Here is a 12139-nt window from a genome sequence, read left to right as displayed (position 1 = left end):
TATCTCGGGGGGAAACTAATACAGGGGAAATTTAGGGGAATTCACCTATCATTATCGAACCATCATCTTGACTGAATTTCATTATAGAGTCAACACGTTTCATCATACTTGTTATGAATGAACGTTGTGAGGCCCTATACTTCACTAAATAGTTTATAACAACCTATTGCATAACGTTTTCTGTTCCTTCTTTTTGTATGACAGATCTAAATAAACAGTAAAGAATATTAGATTGACCAACTGTTTTCTATTAAATATTTTTTAATAATAATAATAATCATGATTGTGTAAAAACAATTATGCGAGTATAGGCCTATTATACGCCACGCCAGTAAAATGCGGGGATAACTGTCTTGTTCCAGCATAATGGCATAGGCAGCAGAATTATAACTAGTGACTTAAATACTCAGTATGAGGAATTGAGGTTATGTAACAAGGAGTAGGACCTATATAAACTATTTCGTTTTTGTTTTTAAGATTTTTTTTTATTTCTTCATTTTCAAGTTAACACATGACAAGATATGATATGATGATATGGCAAGATAAGATAGAATGATAAAAACAATCATAATCGTTATGATTATGTGAACTCAGGCGCGGATCCAGGGGGGGGGGGCCGAGCGGGCCTTGCCCCCCCCCCCCCCCTGCAAAAAAAAAAAAAAAGAGAGAGAAGAAAGAAAAAGAAGGGAAAGAGAAAGAAGAGAGAAAGGGAAAGAAAGAAGAGGAAGAAGAAAAGAAAAGGGGGAAGAAGGAGATTGGGGAAGGCGAAAGGGCCTTGCCTCCCAGGCTGCCCCCCCCCAATCAAAAAAATAAGAGAGAAGGAAGGAAAGGGAAAGAAAAAAGGAAAAGAGGAGATACTGGCGTACTAATAGGGGGACTTGGGGGAAATCAAATTCAAACGTGGTTTATTTCTAATTCCACAACGGTGGATTACAAATAATGCTGAAATGACATAATTTCCGAGATTTTTCCTCACTTTTTAGTTGATTCCTACTTGTCAGGGCCCGAGGTACGGCGGGGATCGGGAGCCCCGAGCCCCCTACTTTTTTGAAAAAGTATATTAAAGAGAAATAAAATAGAATGAGAGCAAGGAAGAAAGAATAGTTAACTGCCAGTGTTAAAAAAATAATGAGGCATCAAAATATGCTCATCTGACCGTGATTAATGCCTAAAACCCCTAAGCTTCCAGGGGCTCTGCCCCCTGGATTTCACCTAGGGCCCTACGGCGGGCCCTTAGATGCTCATCTGACGGTAATTTAATGCCTAAAACCCCTGATATTTTGGGGCTCCGCCCCCTGGACCCCACGCCAAATAGTGACGTGCCAGTCTCACAAAATAATAAGGTATACAAAAAAATGCTCATCTGACCTTAATTAAACGTCTAAAACCCCTGAGCTTCCGGGGCCGGCTCCGCCGCCTCGACCCCCCCCCCCCCCCAGGGGCCCTAAGACGGCCCCTGATTCAGACAAGGATTAAGAGTATAGAGAACGATACAACGCATCGTCTTCTTTCTCTAATAACGTCAAAGCTTCGCGCAGGAGGGGAGGGGGGGGGGGGGACTGAATTCAGACAAGGATTAAGAATCGAGAACGGTACAACGAATCGTCTTCTTTCTCTCATAATCTTATGAAACGTCAAAGCTTCCGCGCTTCGCACGGGAGGGGGGAACCTAAATTCAGACGAGGATAAAGAGTCGAGAACTCGACAACGAATCGTCTTCTTTCTCTAATAATTTAATAAATCGTAAAATTTTCCGCGCTTCGCGCGGGAGGGGGAAAATTAAATTCAGACGAGAATTATTTTCGAAAACGGTACAACGAATCGTCTTTTTTCTCTAATAATTTAATGAAACGTCAAAGCTTCCGCGTTTCGCGGAGGAGGGAGGGGGAAAATCGCCCCTCCCTGCACCGACCCCCCCCCCCCGCATTACGTCACTGTTGGTCATCATTACGTACCAATATTTGGCTCGCAAAATTTCAAATTTGGGCCCCCCCCCCCCCCCCACCTAAGAAATCCTGGATCCGCGCCTGTGTGAACTTCATCAAAATAATAGTTTAATCGATTTCCAGATACACTATTGCCCATACAGTTGGTACGGTTCACCTCTTTTCAATAACTATTCTTATTACAGTTATTGTGACAAATACACTGATATCTAGCATACGGATTTCAGGTGATCAATCACTTATTTGATCAAAACAAAGTTCTGAAAAGTTATTCATCATTATCTATATCAATCGCCACAAACATTTCATGCATGAGAGGTAAAAAAAAAAAAAAAGTCCTTCTAATGATGGACCATGAACACGGTATTTACTAATTATATTGTACAAACTTCCGAGCCGCCCTTTACAAGTTCAATATATGCCTATTGCGGAGATGGCATATTCGAAGGTTACCTTTGATTTACTACAGTGGAAACAGTGGCGGATCCAGGGGGACGGGGGGGGGGGGGCGGGGTCCTCCCCTAGGAAAAAAATAGTTCAATGCACGTTAATTTTACCTTTTTTTGAAGACGGGTCCCCTCCCCTGCATGGTGCTCGGGGGAGGGGGAGGGGTGCGATTTGCAAATTTTCGGGGCCCCCCAAAACAATTATTGCTCCTTACCCCGCCCCCGCTTATTATTCACCGGCTGGCTGAGTATTTCCTGAAAATTGAACCCAAAAAAAGTGCCTCTTACCCCCCCCCCCCCCCCCCCCCGCTTATTCACGGGGCTGGCTATTTCGCCGCTCAATATTTTCTCACGAATCGGGCCCCCTCCCCTGCCGCCGGCTATCCGCCCCTGAGTGGAAATACAATATAATAAGATACTTCACAATTAGTTTGTGAAGCCTGTACGTTTGTTTCTTGAACTATATAGCTTCATGTTACTTTAAATGTTTCGATGATGATTTGACCTTCCGTTTCGACTCTTTTTAGTTCAATAAATTCTTCTTTTGAACTTACTTGTAAAATAATCCGAAAATTGGCGATTTTAATTCACCTAATTGATTGATATGATTTGCAGAAATTATACAGTACCCGCATTATTTGACTCTCTAAATTTTTCGCCTGACTTCGATCGCAGGATTCCTTTTATTTCGTCGGTGACAGTCAGTATACTTACTGGTGGCAGATACCGCGCATGCATGCATGAGCACCCGTTTTTATATGATTATAAAGTTTTCTAATCTTATATGGTAATGGTATAACCCTGTTATCTTGAAACAAGCGAAGTTCATCAGGAATGAGGTTTGCGGGAGGAGGCGCTTTTATTTTTATGATCTGTCTGATTTTTCCCGAAAAAATAATTTGCTTTTAATAGATGCAGAAAAACGTGAAAAACAGAGCAAAGAAAGTTTGAGTAAAATAGAATAACTAATTAGGAAGTTATTAATTTTTGAAAGAGTATTAACAACTATGGAACTTAGAGAATCATTACACAAATTGCAAGTTTGGTTATCAGTTTGTGACGTCAGTGCCTCGCTACAGTGCTTTACCGGTATATATTTTTATTCCATCAATTTCCCTTTCAAAGGATAACCCCCCAAAAACTTAATTTCCCCATACCTTTGCCCACTTTATATGATTTGTATAGTCTTTTATGAACTTTGAAGAATTGATACTATTTCTGAATATTGTATATCGAGTTTTACATATACAGATAGTTTATCAAAATTCACATTTTGATTAATTTAACTTGAAATATTACTTTATATTAGTGCATTCACACAAAAGCATATCAGGCCTACTTTCAATATAACTTGGATGCTGGTGTTAGGAAATAAGACTTTCAATTTAGGGGGAAAATTCGAGATGTATATTATAAAGAAAACAATTAGTGGATAGTGAGGCAATGACGTCACAGTCTCATGAGTGAGTTGCCAATTTGTCTTGTGATTTTCAAAGTTTTCATGTCATTTAAAATTCATAACTTTCTTGTTAGTAATCTGATTTTTCTCAAACTTTTTTGATTGGTTTGTCTGATTTTTCTGCTTCTATCGAAAGTGAGTAATTCTTAAAGTGGACTTGCCCTTTCATGGGAGCATGAGTTCAGTAAACACGCCAGCTCTCCCATTATTGTCGGAGGGGCGATTGAGCAGCTATTTAATTTCGTCATCATGATTCTATTTTCCCCGGGTAATATGAGGTCGGGAATTTTTTTAAACTTTTGGTCCTAAAAGCAGAAACAATAATCTGTCTATATACTAGTGGATAAGCGCCATCTACGTTGAAATCATGAAATCTCGAACGCGCGCCATATTTTTGCGAGCACAGCCATTTTCCTCGTGGTGAAGCTAGGTGAGTGACGTGTAAGCAGCAACCTCCTCGTTTTTTGTTCATGAAACATTTTGATCTGAAATTTCTATCTAACAGATTCATTTCTGAAAGCTTAAATCAACTGAAATATTTAATTGACTCATCAATAAGCTGTTCGTATTGTAGGGGAATGGTTAGTTGACATTTATGAGAGATAAAAGGAGATTTTCTGAGCCAGTGCAGAACCGCATGCGCTGTGACTGTGAATGTGCGTGTGAGAAGAGTATGACTGCCTACAAGTGCATGTCGAGATCGAGGGCGAGGCCAGATAGATGGCGAGAAACTGTTCTGCATTTGTCATTGTTCTAGTTTGCACGGGAATTCTAATTTTGAATGTTTAGGTTTTATGGATGATTGTTGCCTCTTGCTGCTGGTAGTGCTGATGAAGACAACTTATTTATTGAGTGAAGTTCTTTTAAGTTAGTGTGTGCTTGGCCTTGGTGAACTTGATTGTTGACCATGTGGGTTTGGCCCCTGGGCTGGCTGAAGGTTGTGTCACTGTCTCGGACTGACATCCTTGTCAAGTTATGTTTTGTGCTTGGTTGTCTGTGGGCATGCTTTGTGAGTGTAGTTCAATAATATCTCTTGGGAGTCATGAGGTTGATAATTTTTTTGTGAAATTGGTGCACATGATCATGACATGGCATTTTGGGGTGTGCAAGACTCTTGGGCGTGGCCCTTGACTTGTCTCAAGTTGTCTGCAGTAGGGGCGCTGGTCTGAAAATTAAGATGGTCCGCATAAACGCGGATCTTCCTAAACGCTAGAAGACAGATTCGTTCCAAAAAATAATTTTCGCTGATTCTTATTTCTGATCCGCCAAGACAGACAACCCTTAAATGTGGGCGGTGAAATGGGGGTATTTTATTACGTGGAATTGAGTGCCCCCCAGAAAATTCCGCAAAAGTGTGGATATTAATTTATTTAGAAATTGATTTGTCCGCATTTACAAGGATATCCTCGTTATTGCCGAGGATGTTTATCCTTGGACCAGCGCCCTCTACTGTTGATAAGGTTGATATTTGTTTGTGAAATGGGTGCACATGGCATGCTTGCTGGGGTGTGTACGGAAGAGGCACATTGTTGGCTAGAGACTTTCCAAAGGACAGCAAGGTCATTTTCCTTGGCCTACCAAACTTTCCCTCTCTAGAGGCTATTGCATTTATGTGTGGTTCTGAAAACAAAAGTAGATGGTGAATTTGTGAAATAAATTGTCTGAAGGGGTTTATTTATTATTTGAGCTGAGGTAATACCTTTGCAAAAAATATAAATAAGGAAAATTGATTTTCTCAAATGAAAGGCCCTCTCCTAGTGCTGTAGCCCGGAAGGCTTACCGGGTTCCAACCCGCCGGGTTGAGCATTTCGGGCCGGACCAGTTCCGGGCCGAACTGTAGCCAGAATTAGATCAACTCGGTAACAAAAACCCGGCAGTAAAAAAAGAGTTTTTAAATAGCTCATTGTTCGTTATCTACTTATCTTTCATCACCATAAAACCTGTCAAAAGTAACTGTAAACAAAATTTATACAGCATGATGGCTCGATCTTGTACATAATGTTGACCTGTCTTTGCAATAGACACAGCACACATAGATTTTGTGTTGTGTGTTCAAGTGTGTATATGTATCTCCCTAGCCCTGGCCCTGCCTGCAAGTGATGTGACTGATCAGCTTACTGTACTGACCAATCAGAAAGTTTCCCCCGAGTGGGCGGAGAGTGAAACCAGCATAAATTAAAGTTCAGTGATTGCTGGCACAGTAGAACAGACGATTCATAAATTATGAAGTTTGTTGACCTAGCTGATAGACGAGTGAATGGCAAATTTACATAATGTGTATGAGAGTGTGTATGTGAAAATTTGTTATGCCTGAGGTGGAGGCTGAGCTGAGATGAAGGCGGCAGAGAGTTAAATTAAAGAGTAATTCCATCACCAAAATACTTCCTGACAAGGGATTCAATTAGCAAACAAGATAATTATTGGGGTCCATTCTCTCTCTTATTCTCTCTCTGCCTTAATTCTCAACCAAAATTGAACAAAAAGATTTAGCCCAGATTAGAAGAAAAAAGAAGAAAAAAATGATAAGATTGTGAAATGTTGATAGTCTTTAGAGATGAGAAGGAAAAGGTTATCTTCATCATCATTCTTCCTTCCATCTTTATCTTTTTTCAATTCTATTTATTCATCTTCCGAATGTGTTATAAACCTCCCCCCCCCCCCTCAAATCAATTTGATCTTCTTTCTTTAAAAAAAAAAAAAAAGTACAGAATTATTTACGTAATGTAGTTTTTCTCCCGTTTCCTTTTCTTTCTTAAGTTTCTTTCATTGTGTCTCTCGATCCCCCCAAAAATTCATTCACATCTGATATATCTCTTTCACTATCATGTCACAGAAATTTAGAATACAAAACATTCCCTGTCAAAGATTAATGCATGCCAGACAGCTTGGGCCCAGCTGGGTGTAACATTACACCGCGGTTTCTTTGAACAGGGTTCAAAGGTTCAAAGGTTCAACAAGCAGCCTTTGTCCTGCTGTGCGCAAATTCCAAAATATATGCAAATATCAATAAAGCTATATCATGTGCCTTACATTGTGATTATTGTTTTTAATTGGCAGACAAACTGGCCAATCATAGTAGAGCATGTTGTATGGGCACTCTGACAGGAAAATGAGCTATTTTTAGGATGCCTACATACATGTACATGTAGCTAGCGTTATGCTTCATCTTTTTAGGGAGTGGATTAAGGGTGATAATTTATGCTGACCTGGGACTTATATCTGGACTCACAGACAGCATGATAAACAAAATGAAGCGATGTGCCCTCCATTCAGGACAAGGTCGGTAGATCACACAAGATGTGTTTGTAGTAGCTTTCAAATAGAATCTAGTCAATATTATTTCAGTCCAACTCTCACCGGGTTACCGGACCTTTCCGGGTCCCGTTAAGAAATTTGGAAAATTGCCGGGTCGGGCCGGGTCCGGGTTTTGGGTTCCGAGCTACAGCACTACCCTCTCCCTAATAGGCAGCAATTTACACAAAATGTTGATGATAGTCTTTCACATTGATTCGAGGCAGTCTCCCGAATAGTCTCCTGTATTGGCCATGTGCCTCTAGTGTACTGGTAAGGGGATGGCCTTTCCACTCCAGTTCAGTGATGAAGAAAGCTAGCAAAATATTCAAATTAAATTAAAAGTAATAAAATGGTAGTACATGTATGTAGTTGCATTCTTCCAGAATCTCGGGTAACGGGGGAAGTCTGTAGCCAACTAGCCATGCATGTACATGTAGATATGAATATAATGAATTTTTGCAACTCTCTGACTTACAGAGTACCGAAGCTGTGGCATCATCAAAATCTATTTTTAGAATTTCTCAATTTTGTTTTTAATTTCAAAAAGAACATCAAAAAAATAATGTCCAAATGTTGAAAGCCCATTGAATATGTTGAGTATTGGCTGAGATATGACCATCTGAATAAAAAGATTTCCTGTGGGAGCTCAGCGTTATTTTGCTCTGGTTCGTAATGTAATATGAACCAGAGCAAAATCCACTCGAATTTGTATAGGAAATCTATTTATTCACATGGTCATATCTCGGCCAATACTTGACATTTCCCATTGGTTTTTGAAATTTGGATATTATTTTTGATGCTCTTTCGGAAAAAAAAAGGAGAAAAAAAAAGAAAAAAAATAGATATTTTGATGACGTCACACTTCACCACTCTATAGCTTTAGATCATTTCAATTTGAGGCAATTGTTTTGAACTAAAACATTTGTAAGTATGTGAAATGAATTCTAGATCCCTTTTCATTGTGGAAGGTGGCAAACCAAGATTTTTCATGACACATGTAAAATAGGAAATATTTAATGTTTCCCCAATTTACATTTAGAAATGTAAACGATCAGATGAGTTGATGCAAGTGATGACAATTGTGCACAAGATTCATGAAAAGTAATGAGTGTATCTAAAAAAGTTGATATCTGATGCATCGGCTCAAACTCCATTGCACTTTGATGGAGCAACATGCTTTGATCCTCATGGTTGCTCAATTAAAAGTCAATTCTAATCGATGATTTCTCTCCTCTCCCTCTCTTTCCAATTAACCACAGCTCCGCAGTTTTGCTTTGAATGTGATCCACTATACCAGGCAACACGTCCTGTATAACATAGGTAAGTAATCAAGTAACAAACAAATTATGAGAGGGGTGGCCTATTCATCTCTGGAAAGCTCTGAAATTGCTCTTGAAACTTATGAAAAAATACCTTGTTATTGAACAGAGAACATTAGATATACATTTCCACACCTCTGCTTAATCTTCATGTAATAGGGGAAAAAACAACTGTGAACATAACTTAACTACATGATGTGATAAATCACATGATTCATGATATTGTGAAATGAAATTGGGCATCTTCTGGTTACATTTGTCTAGAGTTACTTCTGGCATTTTCAAAATGAAAATAAAGTTGTACATAAATCTATCCAAAAGTGCAATAAAAGTGGACATGGAAAGTCAAATAAGCTGCTAATTCAAATTTAGTTTGAAATAAGATGTGTATTTCCTAAGTGCATTTTTAAAGAAGAAATGGGACTTTTTTTTTTGGGGGGGGGGGGTAGGATAAGGTTTTTCAAATAAATAAGATATGTGACACAAGTGATGACAAATCTGATAGGGACAACTGATATAATCGTGATTATCAACTCAGTTCAAAAGAAGACTGATGTGTCACACAATCACTGCTCTGATGGTGTCACACAATATTTTATTTGAGGTATTTACTTAATCTATATATTTGTTTATTGCAGACACCATGGCTGGAAGAGATGATACATGGCATGTAACAAGGTATGCTTACCGGTAAACATTAAAGTATCAATTAATGCTCTGCAAATTCGGAAAATAAAACATTGTGTATGTTATGCTGCACAGAATATTTGGAATGTGTGTGGTTGATTGATCAAAAAATCGAATCCTGCGCCATTTTGATGTTCACAATCAAAATCACTAGAGAACATTGCCAATGTTCATGCCATTTATACTAATTTAATGAAATTGAGCCTTTACAAACTGATACAATTTTTTTTACTGACTTGCGACGTACATGTAGATTGGATATGATGAATCATGTATCCGCGCTTCGACTGATGGTCATTGGCCAGTGTTGAGACTTTGCATGCATAGTTGACTGATCCAATAAATTATAATGAGCTCCTTTATGAATGAAACCCATCCATTTTTATTTAAACCCCTCTTGCAATTTATGTTATGATTCATTTGCTTTGATGAAATTGGAAACAATATTCTATGAAGAATTGACAGACATTGCAAATGTATTTTTTGGAGGATATTATAGTTCCAGATCAACATTATTGTTTTATTGAAATACATGTCGGACGCATAGGAGGCAACATGTTACTTATATGTAATGGTATATGGTATGAATTTAATTATTATGAGGATCTTTTTCTCCCTTTTTGTTACCCAGATTGAAGATGCTCTTTCTTCAAAGACTTGTGCTGAACAAGGTGAGAACCTTTGCATTCTTGAAAAATGTTATCTGAATTCATTTAATTGCTTTCCTGCATAACTATGTAGTAATTGGGCTTCTATATTTCGGTTCTCTAAAATCGAAACTTGAGAGTTGAGACCTGTGTACTTCGGCAAACAAATACATGGCAGTGTAAAGTAAAATGGTTATTTACCTCAGGCTCACATGGGTATTATTTTTGTGTTGCTTCCATGAAAGTGCAAAAGTGGTCAGTATTTATGCCATGATATAAAGTTTGATTGAATTACTACTTCATCAATGTCTTGATCTCAGAATGACCGTTACAAACAATAAGCATGTTCTATTTTCAAATTAATACAATAAAGTAGTGTGCACTTCTTCCAACAACAAAAACAGCAATATGCAAGAGTTTCTGACTTTACAGTAACCCCCATTTATCTTGATATGAAAGTGGCCTATTTTCTGGACAGCGACACAAATGATGATAAGTTAACTATGAGATAATCTGTGATTATTCAATAAGTTAACAATGGATCGATAGGACTGATGTGTCACACAATCACTGTTGCGTCATGGCAACAGTCTGAATTGAAATATTGACTTAATCAATATATTATTTGTTCATTGCAGATACCTTGACCTGGAAGAGACGATGTACCGTGTACATGGCATGCAACAAGGTATGCTTACTGGTCGGTACATGTCACTGTGAACATTACGGACAAAGAAAGCAGTCAAAATGTACAGTTCCTCAGGTAGACAAAGGAACATCCCTTCACTGCTATGTAAAAATGTGTAGAACAGGTGAATATGCATGTGACTCCTGTTCTACACATTTTAACATAATGGCAGTGAAGGAATGTTCCTTTGTCTACCTGAGGAACTGTATATTTTGTCCATATTGGCCATATTTTTGTTCATATTCATAGTGTGTATTGAAAGTATTAACGAGTGCTCTGAAAATTCTGAAAAGAAGATTGTAAATGTAATGTTGCACAGAATATTTAGAGTTTGCTTTATTAATTTTAGAGCTGCCGTAAGATTTTCAATTCCCCCTTCCCCTAATATAGAGTGAAGCCAGTATTTTCTTGACAGTGACACATGTGATGATAAGTTAACTCTGAGATAATCAGTGATTATTCAATAAGTTAACAATGGATCGATAGGACTGATGTGTCACTCGAGAGCTAATTCCAGGCTAATTAATTCGTCCAAAGCGTGAATCAACCTTGTTGGAACTTGTTTGAAAATCTTATTAGTTTGCAACCTCTTCTAGAGCACATGTCTGACTAAATATCAATTTTTTTAAAAAAAAAGTAGAAGATTTGTGGTCTTGATTATGATCATGCTACCAGAATACAAGGTAACCTGTGGTACAACAAATGCCCTTGTACTTGCCCTAATGTGCTTTGTCTTAATCACTTAATTATTCATTTGATGTCCATCCTTTGCAGATACCATAGAAGAAAGACTTGAAGAATACCAATGAAGAAAGACTTGAAGAATATTGCACAAGGTAAGCTTACAATATAACCTTGTGTGATGGAGAAATGTATATATTTTTTTCTGTTTTGTCTGAAAGGACTTGCAGCTCGGGCATCATGTTACCTTTTACTGTGGTAATGTATGTGTTTCAGTGTTGCAGACAGTAAACTGGTTACCGGGGATAAAAACGCTTGCTTCTGTCATGGAAGTTGGCACTGTTCCTGACGACCTACAAACTAAATAAATAAGAGTTGTGAATGAATGCCTTTTTTTTCCTACAAGTTAAAAGTATTGAATAATGCCGTTTTGTGTAATATATAAATGTACTTTTTTCTGCTTCTGGATATTGATCAATACAATACTTGTGTTAATATATTTTTTCGCCTTTTTCATCTCTAGTTGTGTCATCCTATATATCATAACAAATGTAAGAATATTCTTAGCTCAAAAATATAAACTCTTTGTGTAAACGGAGTAATATATTGGACACTAAGTAACCAAATGCCTTTGAACTCCCCCTAATCTGCTTTGTCTTGATCTAGACACCACCTAATCATCAATATAATGTTTGCTCTTTACAGATACCATGGCAGAGATACTTGCAGGTCATTGAACGAGGTAAGCTTCATTGGATAACTCGTCAGGATTTGTCTGTTTATATATTTTAGAGTTAAATTGCAGCTCGGGCATCATGTTACCTGTTACTGTGGTAATGTATGTGTTTCAGTGTTGCAGACAGTAAACTGGTTTTCGGAATACAAACGCTTGCTTCTGTCATGGGAGTTGGCAATGTTCCTTCTACCTACAAACACAATACACCGGAATTGTGAATGCATGCCTCTTAGTGT

The 12139-nt window shown here is 38.1% G+C and overlaps 1 long non-coding RNA gene across 3 annotated transcripts; it reads left to right on the top strand.

The window, feature by feature from the left end:
* The first annotated feature begins 4214 nt into the window (after positions 1–4214).
* On the top strand, positions 4215–11914 carry LOC105440940. Of its 3 annotated transcripts, none has more exons than XR_004066331.1 (7): positions 4215–4281; positions 8405–8465; positions 9103–9142; positions 9783–9822; positions 10437–10486; positions 11261–11322; positions 11873–11914. It is a non-coding gene; the product is annotated as an uncharacterized LOC105440940 (long non-coding RNA). The 3 variants fall into 3 exon arrangements; XR_004066330.1 differs by lacking the exon at positions 4215–4281 and adding an exon at positions 4307–4432; XR_004066329.1 differs by lacking the exon at positions 4215–4281 and having other exon boundaries at positions 7845–8465.
* Positions 11915–12139: the final 225 nt, after the last annotated feature.

The sequence above is a fragment of the Strongylocentrotus purpuratus genome, unplaced genomic scaffold, assembly GCF_000002235.5.
Source record: "Strongylocentrotus purpuratus isolate Spur 01 unplaced genomic scaffold, Spur_5.0 spur5_scaffold_4, whole genome shotgun sequence".
Lineage (NCBI taxonomy): Eukaryota > Metazoa > Echinodermata > Echinoidea > Camarodonta > Strongylocentrotidae > Strongylocentrotus > Strongylocentrotus purpuratus.
Note: the sequence above shows the minus strand (reverse complement) of the source record. Positions and strands in the feature narration are given on the sequence as shown.